A 12,631-nucleotide genomic window follows, 5' to 3' on the forward strand; every position below is an offset into this window, starting at 1 on the left:
CAATGATATTTTAAAAATCATAGTGAAAATCTAGAAAAACTGATTAAAACATATTCAAAGCTAAACCACAGCATCCCCTAACTTGAACTTAAAGACCTTCTTGTTTAAAAGTCTGCGTGAATGAAAAGGTTTAGACAATTTAAAAAAGTAAATACATTTACATTGAAGAATGGATGTTATAATAATGACTGGTGACCTCATCAGATGGGCTGATTTGTCCGTCGTACGCTGCTTGTTCTCCACTTTCAACACAGAGACCATTAGACGATACACAGGGACTTCTGGCTGGGCTTCATGTGGAAAGAGGAGAGCAAGAAGCATACGCCGCTGCTGCGGCAATACAGGAGGCTTCTCATGTTGTCTTAGGAACAATGGGGGGAAGCCAGGTAGTGATGTAGTGAGGTAGTGATGTTTCCCCCTATGGGATGGGGTTCAAGAGAAATTGGGCAATGTGGGGGGTGGAGTGAGAAATTCTCCACTCACCTCGTTGGGACCCCATGGATTCGCCATGATGCATGGCAGATCCATGGGCCTTTGTGATGAGGTCCTTAATCAGAGATGTGAACTCCATCTTAAATTACAATTAATGTAAGGGTTCAAATTGTTGCCCCTGCAGTGCAAGACAATTGTTTGTATTGTCAAAGTACCGAGTTTCAAACCTCACTTAAAATTTCTCTTGTAATCTTGCACTTCTCACTGGTTATAATCTTTAATCCTGTTTAGAGTATATACATTTTTGGAGACAATATCAAAAAATTAAAATAAAATTCCTAAATTATAAGTTATTAAGGACACGTATATTTTTTGGGAAAAATACTTTTATTGTATTTGATTATCTTCTTTTTCCCAATTTTTTCTTGTGACTCTATTTCTTGTTTTTGTGTTCTGCTTTCCCTTTTGAATGTTGATAAGATTGTCTGTATTAAGTTTTCCAATTTAGACACTTGTAACATTTGAGCAATAGTTTAAGTAAAAAAAGGCCCAGATAATAAAGCTGCTGCAATGCAATCCTCAGTATTAACATTCCCGCCCCCCTTCATCCCTCAGGTAATGGGAAAATGTCATAAATGAGTGGTAAATGTTGAGTCTCAGTGTTCTTTGATTTATGAAACATTTTGTGAAGCTGAGCCCATTTCCTTTTGACATATTGAACAAGAGACAAGAAAGACCTTTAAAATTTAAAATCAATCACTGACACCAAATTATATGAGGTAACAAAGCATTTGCTATTATTGTTATGGCATTATATATTACATGGGGCCTAAATATCCTAAATGCTCCTGATCCTGATTGATATTGGAAGCTAAGTATGAGAGACTGTCAATGAATACCAGATCCTATAAGTTATCTTTCAATGGAAGGACTGGGATAGGGTTGTAGCCAAGGGGGAGGGGAGTTAGGGGTTCTGTCCCTCCCCCGGAAAATTTTCAGGTTTTTAAAAAACTTTGTTTACTCATGAATTTTAACTGGTTAGCCAAATCCCCATGAGTGCCCACTGAAGTTTATTGATGGAGCCTGATTTCTAAATTTGTTCTGTTATGGAACTACTCTATATGATTTGCTAAAAAAAGTTTCAACCCCCCCCCCCCAAAGTTTTTTTTCTGGCTACGGCCCTGGACTTGGGATAACAACTCTGAGCACTCCTTTCCTAAGACATGTGACAGCATGCATATTTTATAGATGTAAAATAATATGCCTAAATCTTCTTATTAAGTTTCATTGAATTGATTGCTCAATCAGCAATTATATGTACCCCAATGATGCAATGGGTTTATGCTACTTGGGACTAGCATATAAGCTTCTGACACTTAGAAAAGTTATATGTTTATTATGCATTTATTTTAAATTAAAGATGTGTATGTTTGTAGAAAAGTGATATGACTGTCAAAAGAAAAGACAGATAATCTCTTTCATTTCTATTACTATTCTATATTGGCACAATTCAGTCATTTTTTTAAAAATGAGGAAAATATGTAAGCATATTATTTCATGCTGAAAAAAAATTCTGTTCACTTCAGAGTTTACTTTCTTCCCCACTAGCAGATGTGGAAAACTTTGATATTAAGTACATTTTTTATCAGTGAAATTGTCAAAAGGGTAAGATTGGATCTGATTACTTTTTCCTAGCATCTATAATGGAAAAAGCTCATTTCCTGCCCCCATTTGCTCTCCCAACCTTGTCCTAATAAACTGGTTTTAAAATATGTTAATTATGCAAATATGCACTGTGCACCACTGGATACTAGATATACCAGAAGACAGAAATGTATGTTTATGTGAACAACAGCTGGGTTGGCTTTCTTGCCACATCTCTTGTCAATGACATGAAGACCGATCAGTTTTGGGCCATTTGTGATGACAAAGAAAAGCCATGCTGGCATGATGACTAGTTTGCTTCATATGGACCTGTGACTCTTGCTGTTATGTGCTACTTGCTTGTCTGGATTCCTGTCTCTCTTGGTCGACTTGCTCATAGTTTGAGTCTACCTGCCATATATCCTGGAACAATATCTGCATTTGAGAAGCATGGTAGTATTCAGGTATTGAATGTTTGCCTTTTGTGACTGGAATCCGCCCTGAGTCCCTTCAGGGGATAGAGCAGAATATAAATAAAGTTATTTATTTAGTATAAGAATTGCTGACAGACAATTGTGTTATTTTGATCCTATTTCTTTGACATCATTTGAATGTACCACATGAGATCTGAATTCTCTGATACAGAATGTAGCTCTTGGCTGAAAGAGGTTTCTCACCTTTGGCCAAGAGACTGATGAACAATCTTTGCTTTGACAGAAGATTTCATAGTTTGGAAATGATGTAAAGAGAGTGTCTTCAAAAGGAGCTGTCTGCTAGAACTTGATAACCAAGCAGATCCCTAATGAGATGTGCTTTATGTAAAATAAAGCCTAAACCCCTTTTAAAATTGAACTTAAATTGAGTCTGGTAAAAAAAAGTAATTAGTTCAGATCATTCAATACAGGGCTCACAGTATTTAAGCTGCCACATGTTTTACCAATTGAAGCTTCCTGTTGGTTAGTCCTATGTAAAGGATTATTGTCTTTACTTTTTATGTTAGGTACTGCACATTTCACAAATCACTGGGTCAAAATATATCTTTTTGACCATAAATGGAAAATGTGCAGTACACACCTTAATCTTTAACTGCTGCTTCTTGCAATGATGAAACATGCTTATCCATTCAAGCAGCTGCCACACTTTTCTCTTGTCTAAATACTCCATCTTCTGGCTTGAAACGCCATCTCAGAAAACTGAGAGGATGGCCCCAGAAGAAAGGTCAATCAATTATGCTTAATTAGACCTTCAACACACATGCATAAGCAGATTTGCCTTATTGTTATGCCATGCAACCGTGGTAGCCTTCCTGCTTCGATACAATTTTAAGTTTGATCAGTTAAAGATTAAAGAAACATCAATATTTATGTGCTCCCCCCTTCAACTCAAGCTGTCCCCTAATGCATTTACAGCCACACAATTCTCAAATACCTGGACTCCTTTGATGGCAAAATAATCTCATGTTTTGTTGAATTATGTAGAAGGTAGCATAATTTCAAAGCCCAAATGCAAATAAATGCAATTGTGAGTCATTCCTGCCCTTTCATTCAGTGGCATGCCCAACAACCTTCACGCGGTCCTAAGCCTGGAGGAAGGAGAAGCCTAGGAAGCTACATTAAAAACTGCATTTGATGTTTACAGCCATTACAGATAAACACAGTTTGGAAGCATTTAAGCACTGAAGGGTGTGTATGATTATGAGATAGAAAGAGACAGAGAACACTTTCCAAGACTTATTGTCCCCTGTCTTATTTGTTGGCATTTACCATCAAGTTGATTTTGATTTATGGAGAATCTATGTACAAGACCATTAGTTTTCAACTGCCCTGCTGAGGTCTTACAAACTCACTCTGGTCCGCTTCACACATACCTTTTTTTCTGCAGCAGTGATGGGATTTTTTTTTTAGTTTAGTCACAGAGCCCGTTGGCTCTCATCACACCCCAGAGAACTATTTCTGGGGTGGTTCTGTGACTGAACTGGAGCTAAAACTCTGCCGCTGCAAAACAATTGGCTGCCGGCAATTGCCAGCTGGCTGCACATTTTTTCATAGGGAAAGATGGGTCGAGCCAGCTTAAGAAGGCTTCCCCTCATTTGATGAGGTAGGGAAGAAGCTAGAATCATGTGGGGCATGGGGCAATAGATCCCCATCCTCCCTGAAAGAGGCAGTGCTGGGATCACCAAGATCTGCAGTGATTCAGGGCGATTTCGGCACATGTGTGACAAAGCCGAGACTTCAGTTCATTATTAGGATGGGGAAATGGCCCTAAAATATGGACCGTACTTGACAGCATTTTTGCAAACTATTTTCACCTGTGTACCCGCACACACTAAAACCTATAATTAAATAAAGGCCTCTGTATTCTGAGATTTATACTCAGAAGCTATGTAAGGTCAGAACAAGCAGCATTTTGAATAGTGAGTTGTTTAACATTACAAAGATAATTTGATAATATCATCATCATTCTCATCACCCAAGATTTACAGAAAAAAGGAGAATGCAGTGTTTTTTCTTCCAAAATCTAGTTGTGTGATCTAAACATATAAAGTGAAGTATCCATAAATCTGTGGAATTGTGTGATTACAGGAAAAATAAGCTAGCACTTCTCAAAAGCTGCAGGTATTTCTATTACGTGGAAAAAAACAATAAAGCCATCAAGCTATGTTGTCTATTGAGTGTAAACATGCAAGAAAAATGGCTTGGAGCAGATAATTAAAGATATTGAAATTAAAATGCCCAGAAAAATAAAGCTCTAAACTGGATAGTTCTGTTTATAAAATATTTACAACTGAGCTAGGCCATTAGCGGAGAAATGGCAACAGGATAATTACTTTATAAAATCTACAAAATATTATCAAGTATTGTATGTTCTTCAGGATAAATGTTTAGAAGAAAACAACAGCAAGTAAAGAGTGTTGGAGGGGGCATGGCAGAAAACCTTCAGTGTATGACATGATGTATTTTCAGAACTGTAGAAAATGTAATTTAAGTATTAAATATAAGTTTTTTTCTAATGATTCATGAGATTGTATGTATCCCAGGCTAGATTTTGTGGATTTTAAGACATGTACATTAAGAAAATTGTAGCATTTAAAAACATTATTTCATTTGTTTCATGGTCCTTCATAATCTAAATTCCTACATTTGACTGCACTTAAATTGTATGTAAATTCTGCATTGCATTAAAGGAAAATGAAATGGCAAAAAACAATAATCTAGAGATCATTGCCTTGCTTTCCTAGATACTGGCTAACTTGACTACTCTGCCAGAAAGAGCATCTGAGGATGCCTGCCACAGATGTGGGCAAAACGTCAGGAGAGAAAGCTTCTGGAACATGGCCATACAGGCTGAAAGACTCGCAGAAACCCAGTGATTCCAGCCATGAAAGATTTCGACAATAGCATTTGATTGCTGCATAACAGGTTACTTCAGATGGAACGTAAACCATGGATCCACTATAAGAGCCAAACTTATTGGTGACAAACAGTATGATAGTACATGCTGTCCTTTTGTTCTGGCTTATAATAAGAGCAGTTAAATTTCAAATATTTACTTTCAAACTCATCAGATGGGCTGCCGGAATCACCACGCATCCTGGCGAATCCGTCTATGCCCATCGGGAGGCGTAGGGAACCTGTTGCCCTACACCCTGCATTGCCAGTCTCATCCATCGCCTCATCCCACAAGCATCAGCTGTCTGGTTTCCCCCTGTTTATCTCAATTTGACAAGGGAAGCCTCCTGTGTTGCAGCCATGGCAGCATACGCCAGTTGACCTTCCCTTTCATGATGAAGCCCTGCCGGAAGTAGCTCTACATCATGGGATGTAAAACTCCACTTATAAGCCACTGCAAATAAGGGAAATCTGGGAGTTTTGTATGATATTTATTTATTTTATTTACTATGTTTCTACCCCACTCTACCTCACGCCGAAGGAGACTCAGAGTGGCTTCCAGTTTGGCAATTATTTAAGGCCACATAACACATAAGAAAAACAGTACATAACACAATTCAACTATATAATCAATTAACATATAAATACAATTAAAACCAGTAAAACTTATTTAAAACATAATAACAATCCCATAGTCATCGTCATGATAGGACATTTGGAATCTTAAAGATTACACACTTTAAAGTGTTTTGAGTGACAGCACTTCTCCATTAGGAACATGTCCATAACTTTCTGTAACAAATATCTTGGTCACCAGCTAAGGAAGTACTCTTTTTGTTTTGCTAATTTTGTTCTTGAAGGGAGCATTAGTTGTTTAGAAATTTTTCAAAATTATGTTGCTTTCAAAGACTTATAGTTCAGAAGACATTCTGCACAACATTCACACATGATTTTTTTTTGGCATGGGAAACATTTTTTCTATCCAAAAGGAGCAAATTTTGTGGAGAATAAATCATGAACTATAAAGATTTTCATCTATCCAGGATTTTCTTGTTTCTGATCATGTTTCTGGTCTTTTTTTTTTTTTTAAAGATTATTAAATATTGTTTTCATCTCTAGGTAACACCACATGAATGTGAAGGAATTTCCTTGAAGAAGCAAATACAAGTAAAGTAAAGTTTCTGGAATGAAAAAAGTGAATTCATTCAGCAGGTAAAAAGCCTGAGAAAAAAGTAGACTAGTACCACAGAAAAAAATGGTGGGACAGAAAAAAGTTTATAGACAGTGAAAGCACATATTCCAGTGCTGGAGGATGTTTCCATTTAATTGTACATATCACCTGAAAGTGCTTGACTAGAGTGTGCACTTGTATAATTAGAATATGACAGTTCAGCAACATAAGATAATTCAAAAGTGCCCAATTCATTTAATTACAAGATTTAGGCAGCTATTTTTAAATTAATCGAACAGTATCAAGAGGACATGCATGCTCCTGACATTCATGTCCTCAGTGACCAGCCCAGGAGTCTAAATACTTCTTAGTATTTAGGCAGAAATTGGGCAAACCTCTATAAAACTGAGAGAAGATGGGTTGTTGGCTATATGGCCATGTTCCAGAAGTATTCTCTCCTGACATTTCGCCCACATCTATGGCAGGCATCCTCAGAGGTTGTGAGGTATGCTTGACTAACAGATGTATGATATGTTGGAATGAGATGTGCATATTGGTTCTGTGTACTGGATGGCTCTTATAACACCCTGGAGACAAAATCTGAAACTGTGACACCTTTCAGTGTTTTCCATTAATGGTAAAGCAAGAGAAAAGTAATAAGAGAGGGTAATATAATTTTACTTTCTACCAGATGAGAGCTTATCTCTCATCTCTTCTTAGAATGTAGTCTGTTTCTTGGAACATGGACTGTTTCCTCTCTCACACTCTTTCTCTCTCATTTTATTGTTGAACCACAATCTCTATAGTTTTGAGGATTTCATCTTCATCTTTATCTTAGCTTTAGAGTTGTCAAGAAGTGTTATACAATTATTAATTAAGTGATTTTTAACTCTGTTTAGTCTTCTTTTCCTCCAAAAGCCAAAGAGCAGTCTTGTTTCCAAAATCCAAAGAAAGGGAGGGTTTAGTGTTAGCTAAAAAGCTTGCTCATAAATCTTTTAGTCAGATATAGATAGAGTTGATTTAAAAGTAAAATACTTGCCTTTAAATTGAGAAGGTTCCCAATCCTCACTCTTTTAAAGCTGATTTATTATTCCAATTGAAGGGTGCTGATTTTGGAGTTTACCCAGCTTGAAAGCTGGGCCGAATTCTGCAGTAAGGCTAAAGATGACTGGCCTTGAGCTGTTGTCTTTTCCATGACTGCTACTCCCATATGGATTTATGGCTCACTAAGACAAATATTGGTTCATATCATATCTTTCTATACCTAGTTATAGAGCCCCCAAACTGACTTTTCTCTGCAGGTTGTGTTTTGTCCCACATTGCATGGAGACAACTTCACTCTTTAGCCACACCCTCAAAGTCAAACAATCTTCAAGTCTCAAACAAGTACTCACATACAACTGGTTACTTAACATGGATGATAATACAGGGACACAATTCTGCTACAAACCAGAGTTCCCCAGAAAATAGGGGTAAAAAATTACTACTCTGTCCCCATAGTTACTCTAGCAGGAATATTAAAGGGGCCAAGAACATCATTCATAACATTGGAAGTACATTTATTTTCTCTTCTTCCAATGCGATCGATGCCATCTTATGCCAGCAATATCTCTTTATACTGTAAATTGGACAAAATAGAACAGTCTCTATGGAAAATGAATAATGGACAATGTTCTAACAGTATCAAAACCTAAGATTTTGGAATGCCATTGACTACTAAAACTTAACTCATATTAGTAAGCTTCATTCTCATCCTGGAAATGTCACCACCTTAAAAGTCTTTCCAACTGCCATCTTACCCCCGCAATAAGAGATCAGACAACAGTGTGGATTGACATATGGGCAACTTTTATCTAAAAAATTACCTGAATTAACCTTTTGTGATTTGCAACATATAACTAAAGGGGCATGAACCTGGTGTGTACCTACCCCTCAGCTAAGCTAAGCAAGGTGATTTCCATTCAACCTTACACTGGTTATGTAAACACAGGTGAGGGTTTCCATTTCTGGCCCACACCACAAAGGAGTGCCTTAGGTGTACACCAAATGTAAACCTATGGCTGCTTTCATGGGATAGCCCATTTATAGCCCACAGCTCCCAATTTGCCCTTGTAAACAGTAAAGAGTAGGAGAAAAAAAAACCTCGAATAGAGGGGTAAAAATTCCTACCCAGCCCCAATAGGTGACCAATATATTATACTGTTAATGGGTAGGATGGCAGGTCAATGAAAAGCTCAAAGTGAGCTAGGAGGGGCAAGTTGCTCACTAAGGCAGCTCCACCCCTTTGGAAATAGTTACGATGGAATTATCTTTTGCCAGCTGTGCTGGCTTGGGAATCAAAATGTCACCATGCTTCCATGGCCAGATGGGATGGGATGGGATATGAAATGAAATGTGCCATATTGCGTATGGAAAAACTGTTTTACATCTATGTAACTGAGATATTAACATTGCAATTTTCATGGATATCTCTAGTCATTTATTTTAATGGGATTGTGTTTCACAAGGCAGTGCAGATGACTAAACAGTTAATTTGCCAAGAATATAATATGTCGTGCTACGTCACCCCGGGCCGCTGCATACATTAAGGAGGTAACTGGGGGAAGCTAGGCTGATCTTTAATATCATACACTGAGTAAAATATTCTACCTCTCTTTTAAAGAATTAGTTGTATCAACCTGAAGTATGTAAGCGATCCTCTATTAACAAATGTCTATTACATGGAGTTTATTTTTTATTCATTACCTAAGCTAAATTTACATTTACAAAGAGGTACACTTTAGCAACATATTTTTGAGATATTGGTTGTGTGGTAGATGAAAGCCAAATAAGCTCTTTTGAAGGACTCAGGAGAAATCCAGCTTTTCTGCACCTAATGTCAAATCAACTTTTAGTGGAAATATTGAAAAGTTCCCTTTTCTCTACACAATAGATACAAATGCAGAGTTGTCTCTGACAAAAAGTTGCTTTGAGCTTGAACAGCTGTTAACAGAAAAAATACTGGATTCCCACTTTACTGCAGGATTTGATTTCCAGGAAATTTGCTTTGAGTTTTTCAGGTTCTTTTATAGAGTCTCATGAAATTGTGGTTGATTGTACTGCTAAGCATGCAGTTTAAGTGCTATAAAACCAGAAGTAACATTTTTAACAGTTTCTTTTGATGGCACTGAAGCAGCAAAGCTGGCATTACAAAGTAAACACAAAACACTGGTTTGAAAATGCACTAACAACAACAATAACAAAACAACTGAAACCAAACTGGCCAGAACTGTTGTCACAGAAAGTCTTGCTCTTCATACACCTGCTATAGCTGACTATTACAAACACACACAAAACAACACAGACTTATTATGAGTATTGAAAAGACACACAGGGTTTTTTGGTGACATTTTACAGATGATTATTTTTCACTCAAAGTGTTTCAGGGCTGCAGAAAAACAACCATAATGTGAGACCAGGGGCCACAGAATTGCCCATCCACACTTAATTACTAACACCCTTTCCAATAGTACTTTTTTTCGTGTCAGGAGCAACTGGAGTTGCTTCTGGAGTGAGAGAATTGGCCGTCTGCAAGGACGTTGCCCAGGGGACACCCTGATGTTTTTTTGTTTGTTTGTTTGGCTTTTTTTGATGTTTTACCATCCTTGTGGGAGGCTTCTCTCATGTCCCCGCATGGAGTTGGAGCTGATACAGGGAGCTCATCCGCGCTCTCCCCGGGTGGGATTCGAACCTGGCAGCCTTCAGGTCAGCAATCCAACCTTCAAGTCACAAGGCTTTTATCCCCTAGGCCACAGGAGGCTCCTTCCAATAGTACTATGATTCCCTCTTAACAGACATGGTCCCATCCTATGGAATATAGGAATTTAAAGTTTAAGAACACTTAGATTTCTCAGCCAGAGAGCTCTAACCAAACTACATATCCCAGGGTTCTACAGAATGTACCAATGGAGTGCTACAACTGTAAACTGTGAAAAGGCCCCTGGACAGCAGTTCAGCAGACACACATGTCAAAACCTGACCATAGTCTTCTCTGCACAGGTGAGATATATGGTGATCTACTTAAATTATATCTAATTTTGCATCTCTACATGCAAATTAACACATGCAAATGCGGATCTCATTTTGTCTGTTAGTGATACATGCACTCTTATTTTGACAATGTGCACATTGCCACAAATGAATCAAACTGTACATTATCTAAGGAGTTCAGTGAATGAATGAGCAAGGAGTTCATACTACTTCTTCCTATTCATTGTCTTTTGAAGATTTTCTTATTTCTAATTAAAAGCTACATCATGCACTACAGCTAGCTCAAGCCTTAAGGTTTTTGTTTGCTTGTTAATATCATAAGGAGTTGCTGTGCTCCAAAAGTGCCACTTAAAACTACTGAGACTAACTAAATATTTTTGCAAGACCCGCAAGGCCTCTAGAGATAAATGAAGGCACGTTTCTTCTGTCTCCCAGAATCTAAATGGATATAGACTGATTTGTTCCCTTGCATTTTTAAAGGCACATAGAGATGTCATTGAGATGAAACCTCTGTTCAAGTAGATTACATTTCAACTGCATGTAGCCATTAATAATTTCTCTCTCTCTGTGTGTGTGTGTGTGTGTGTGTGATTTTTGAAAACCAATGAATCATCCTGGGTCAAAAATGTTTGGAAATAGCCACTACTTCAAGGTATCAAAACACACTATTCCAATATGTTAGGGTTTTGTTGTTTGTTTCTTTACATAAACAAGATTACACTATGCAACAAAATTTGAAAAAATATCTGTTCCTGGTTTGAAAGTGTTATTTCCTGTTTACTTGTGAGGTACTTCCTTTGAAAGTAGTTGTTATACTCCAGTTCATTGTATAATGGTGTAACAACATCAATTGCCACTTGTAAGCCGCCCTGAGTCTCCTCGGGTGAGAAGGGCGGGGTATAAATAATTGAAATAAATAAATAAACGCCATCTTTGTGGCTGCCACAAACTATGTTGAATTGGTTGAGACCCTATGAGATATTGATTGAAAAGCTATAGCAAATTGTGCTATAGGATGTACAGCAAAAACAAAGTTAATAAACCCTTGCCATGTTTTTATGACAGAACCAATTAAGAAATGACGTTTCTAACCCTGGAACAAAGATTGTGTTACATAGTGTTCTTCTCAACCCAATTTTAGTTCTTTACTTCGGTTGCACATGGGCAAGACAGGGATAAAGGCTTGTCTAGCTGGTAAATAGTCTAGTCTCTATTTGTTGAGATCTCAGGCCCCAAACCTGACACCAAAGTGCAGATTTTTGTGATGAGAGACAGTCCATTCAATGTTAAAGTTTGGCAAACTGGGTTTGCTTCTGGATCAACTGATGTTAGAAATGAACATACGGACAATTTGGGCAAATGAGTCCTAATACTTCAGTAGAACAAAGCTAACTGATGACATTTCCTCATAACATGAGGAAATTTCAGTGTCCTGGGACGCTTCTGCCCCAGTTGAACCATGAAGCCCCATGCCACCCATCACATGATGTAGTCTCCCTTCCGGCAGGACTCTGTTGCTCAACTGGAATGGCAGAGTCCTACGACACTAAGCCACCAACACGGGAGCCCCCCATGTTCTATTAGGAACAATGGGGCTACAGCAGGGGAATGCAGCATGGTGATGCTTCCCCATGTGTGATGGGGAAGAATCAGCTGCCGGCGAGGCACCCTGCTGTCCCCCAATTTGCCATGGAGGCTGGCAAATCAATCCAGAGCACCTCATCAGTGTGATGAGATCCTTTGTAGTATCAGTAACCCTGGACCTGTTTTTAAGGTGGGTGGCTTCGCCACTGACAAGCAGATCTGCTTAGGGTACAGTTGGAAGGGCAGGGGGAGAGAATTACTTCTCCTATCCTGTATCAATCAATCATTCTTATATTTAAAATATCTGATAGGTGAACTGCATACTGACAAGGTGTCAGGACCCAGGCTGCAGAGCACCAATAACCATGCGCAGAGACCAGAA

At 38.1% G+C, this 12,631-nt stretch overlaps 1 protein-coding gene across 1 annotated transcript in view; it reads right to left on the minus strand.

Annotated features, from left to right (window-relative positions):
* The window catches only part of kcnd2 (potassium voltage-gated channel subfamily D member 2), a 396,909-nt gene that overhangs the window by 130,584 nt on the left and 253,694 nt on the right, over positions 1-12,631 (minus strand). The gene's annotated exons all lie outside the window — the stretch shown is intronic.

The sequence above is a fragment of the Anolis carolinensis genome, chromosome 5 (assembly GCF_035594765.1).
Source record: "Anolis carolinensis isolate JA03-04 chromosome 5, rAnoCar3.1.pri, whole genome shotgun sequence".
Lineage (NCBI taxonomy): Eukaryota > Metazoa > Chordata > Lepidosauria > Squamata > Dactyloidae > Anolis > Anolis carolinensis.